At 38.4% G+C, this 4,248-nt stretch overlaps 1 non-coding gene across 1 annotated transcript; it reads left to right on the top strand.

Moving 5' to 3' along the window:
* The first annotated feature begins 545 nt into the window (after nt 1–545).
* LOC136228249 (small nucleolar RNA R71) lies at nt 546–652 on the top strand. The gene has a single exon (XR_010688578.1). It is a non-coding gene; the product is annotated as a small nucleolar RNA R71 (small nucleolar RNA).
* The last annotated feature ends 3,596 nt before the right edge of the window (nt 653–4,248 follow it).

Below are 4,248 nucleotides of genomic sequence, written 5' to 3'. Positions count from 1 at the left end.
ATAAAGTGCTAATCGTATCTCTTGACTGATTTTGATAATTAGTGGTACGATTTTGATTAGCACTTGCATTATTGTTATTGTTATCTTTCCAGTTAAAGTTAGGATGATTCCTCCATCCAGCATTATAGGTATTAGAATAAGGATTAGTAGTTTGGTTTTGCCATTGGACAAAATTTACCTGTTCGATCTCACTCATATTTTCATAGTCCACATCCGTTTGGATTGGATTACCATTGGTATCGCGTGGTGCCATAAATTTGTCAATTTTGTGTGATAAAGCAGAAAATTGGGCTTGTAGCATCGCGACTGGATCAAGTTCAACTATACCTTTAACTGATGGTGTGGTTGAGGATGACGGTTTTACCCCTGGCATATGTCCACGTTCCGCGGGCCACATACTGCTGTTGATTGTCATTTCCTCCAAAAGTTCTCTCGCTTGGGCATATGTTTTCTTCATAAATAGCCCTCCCGACATAACATCTAATGAACCCCTAGTTGTAGGATTTAGTCCATTGTAAAATGTTTGCATTAAAAGTTCAGCGGGTAATTGGTGGTGTGGGCATAAACGTTGAAGTTTTTTAAAACGTTCCCAAGTTTCATAAAGAGTCTCATTATCATTTTGAGAAAAAGATGTTAACTCTTTTATGACTCTTGTGGTTTTTGCTAAAGGAAAATATTTAGATAAAAACGCTTGGGCTAATTGTTCCCAAGTGGCAAAAGTTGCGGCTGGCATAGAAGTTAACCATTCTTTGGCTCGATCCTTCAAAGTGAAAGGAAAGAGGGGAAGTTTGATTGCTTCTGCAGTCACATCTGGGATTTTAAAAGTGTCACAAATTTCAAGAAAATTTGTTAAATGGGTGTTAGGATTTTCGTTAGGTAACCCGTAAAATGTTACATTATTTTGCAACATATTAAGCAAAGCTGGCTTAATTTCAAATTGATTTGCGGTGATTCTGGGTCTAACGATACTATTGGTCACACCGGCCACACCTGGCCTAGCGTAATCCATAAGTGTTGGTGGGTCTGCCATTTTTTCTGGCTCGGTAAATGTTTTTACTGGGGTCTTATTTTTGTTTTTCTTGTTTTTCTTGTTCTTCCTAATGGTTTTCTCAATTTCTGGGTCTATAGGGTCTAGTACAATGCCTAAACTTCGAGAACTGCGCATGAACCTGAAATCTTGCACGAACCGAAACTACCTACAAAACAGAATTTGAAAAATAAATAAATTAGTAAATGAAAATTATTAAATTATAAAAGTTAAAATAAGTATGTTTAAACCTAGATTCGAAATAAAACATGAAAAATTTAAAATTTTGTCAAAAATTTTGGCGTTCCCCGGCAACGGCGCTAAAAACTTGTTGAGCGATTTCCGCAAGTGCACGGTATACGCTTGTAGTAATAAAAGATATCGAACCCATAGGGAACACTTTTCAAATAAAACTTTATTTAATTCGGTTTAATCACGTGTTTTAGGTTTAATAAAAGAAATACGTTTTAATTGATGGAATTGGTTTTGGTAAATTAGGATTAGATAGAAGGATTATATCGAGTTTAGAGAACAATTCTGTTTTGGAATTTTGATTACAAAACAGATACTACCGTAACTGGAATAAATAATAGGTTTAAAACTTATTTTCATAAAGCAAAGAAAGCAACTTTAACTTTGTAAGATTATGGACATGTAACAATATAGCGATATACTCAATTAAATGGCTTTGAACCGTAGAAATCCCCCTGATCTTGAGGTGATTCCTACCTTAATCAAACTAGTATTTTATGTCTGATAAGCCGCGATCAGCGATCATGTCATCCATAAAAACTAAATCTGTCAAGTGTTCAACAAAGTTCTTATATGAATAAGATGGAATAGAACGTTTTAATAAAAACACCAGTTTATCATTTTGAAAATCATTTTGTCAGAAAAATATCAAAATAATCAACAGTAAGAATATATTGAATAAATAGGTATATCATTAATGAAATGTGAATTTTCACAAGTTAACAGAGAAGTAGAAACTTGGATAGCATTGTAACGAAAACTTTGAGATCCGGGTTGACAATCTTTCTCTCAAACTCCGTAGGTGCGTCAAACCTCATGCGCTTCAGCCGTCAATTCTTCTCGCTGGATCTTTGGAATAGAGACTGATCTCGTCCACTACCAGAATGAAAACTAAACTAATACTATTTTTATAACTAATCTAATAACAATTCGTGTATAGCACGATTGTTTACACAAATGAAATCTAACTTTCTGATTCTTTTCTGAATCAGAAACTCAACATAATAACTTTCTTCTCTAATTTCTCTAACTTTTTCCAACCTTTTCAATTCTGAAATGGATCACTTATTTATAGTTGTTGAAGGGTTGTAAATGATGGGTCGTGTCCACTGGTGAAGGGTTGCTTTTATCCGAACGAATAGACGCGTTTTTCCGATTTAAAACATGTGTTTTGTGTGCAGAATGGTTCGCTGTCGCGACTGAGATTCTAAAAATCTCAGTCGCGACAGGGGGTATAGGGACGAGTGAAAACTTCGTCTTTCTCCCGAGCTGGCTTCCATAAGTCGCGATTGAGATTATGAAAATCTCAGTCACGACAGAGAGATATTTTCCCTGTCTCTCGACTGCTTTTCGTCCTCCTTGAGCGTTCTTCTGGCTGATATGCGTTCTCGGTACGTTTTTTAGGTTTTTCCTCCATTTTAGCTCCATTTTAGATCCGTTTTCGCTCCTATTTGGATTTAACCAAATAATTAAGTACCTTGCATCAAAGAAGTAAATAAAGATGTAAAAGTATTCCAAATGAATATAATTAGCATGATTTTAATGTAATTTTAACGTATTTATGTATGATATTTTAGGTATATTTTGGGCTTAACACTCGTGGAATCCTGACATCAGCAGCACTCAACATACTTAGAACATATGCTTGAGCCTTTCCAACCCAGTGTATGCTGTCCATGAGCATTGCAAAAGCTTGATGAAACATCTTCAGCAAGGACGAATCAAAATATTGACGCTGAGCATTGGTGTGACGCACGTGGTTGAAAGTTACTCGAGAGTACTTCAGGATTTCGTTTGTTTTGAGCTGGTCAGTTTCCATCTCTTCCCTGCTTAAGTTTAGCAGACGTACAGCGTCGCTAATTTGCTCAATGGAGCATTCGGATGAGGAAGAGAGTTGGTGATTGGTTTTCTCTTGCTCAGTATGAAGCTGGTTGAATAGATGATGAACTTCGGCAGAAGTTGCATACATTGAGTTCGCAGCAGACAATTGATGAATTTCACCTTGTAGAGAGTTTATGTGGTTTACCATGGTCAGCTGGAGTTCGGCCAACTTCATTATAGAGTCCTGCCTGGGCTGTTGAGATTGTAATGAAGTCATGACACTCAGAAGATCCTTCAGACCTTTGATCTCAGTAAGAAGCTGAGTGACAGACGAAAACTGAGTAGGCTCAACATTAGTAGACCTAGCGGCATCGGTGTTTGTTTGATGAAGGTCCTGGATAAGAGCTTGAGCTGAGTCAATGATTCTTCTACCAGACTCAGAGGCATTTAGATAGCTAAAGGATCCATCATTTGTTGGCCTAGATGCCGGAGGAGGAGTAGAACTGAATAGAGGCGGTGTTTGGTTCTGCTCAAGATTAGAAGTGCCAGCATGATCAGCGGCTGGTCTTGAATTAGGATTTCCAGTAGAAGCTGACTGGATTAGATTCTGCACTTGGAGTTGTGGAAGAGGAGGATCGGCAGAATGTGTTACTTGCTCAGGGTCAGGCTGAAGCTGACTAGGTGTTGGAAGTTGAGGAAGTTCAGTGTTCACCTGAGCAGGTAATTCCTTAGCTTGCTCAACATGTTGAGTAGCAGGATCTTCGAGCACTTGCTCGGCATCATTTTGGCTGGGGGAAGCAGTTAAGTCGGCATGTTTCTTTGGCTGAGAAACAGAGGCTTGATTTTCTTGTTGCTCTGGTTGAGATTCATGAGGATTGGAGAAGAACTTAAGGTGTACTTCTGTTAAGTCAGTGATCTCATCCCTCAGTGGTGAGTCACCCATGAGGTCAATGACTGGAGCTCTATGTGCCTTCTTCTTTCTCAGTCTCTTTAGCTTTGGAGGAGTAGGGTCAGCAGGAATGGACTCAATGGAGTCAGTGGGTGAAGCTTCCCTTTGAACAGCGGAATGATTTGCCATTTGCTCAGCGTCATCTTCTTCAATCTCCTCAGTGTAGATTGTGCCATGTTGGTCAACGTCCGATGGCTCA

The sequence above is a fragment of the Euphorbia lathyris genome, chromosome 4 (assembly GCF_963576675.1).
Source record: "Euphorbia lathyris chromosome 4, ddEupLath1.1, whole genome shotgun sequence".
Lineage (NCBI taxonomy): Eukaryota > Viridiplantae > Streptophyta > Magnoliopsida > Malpighiales > Euphorbiaceae > Euphorbia > Euphorbia lathyris.
Note: the sequence above shows the minus strand (reverse complement) of the source record. Positions and strands in the feature narration are given on the sequence as shown.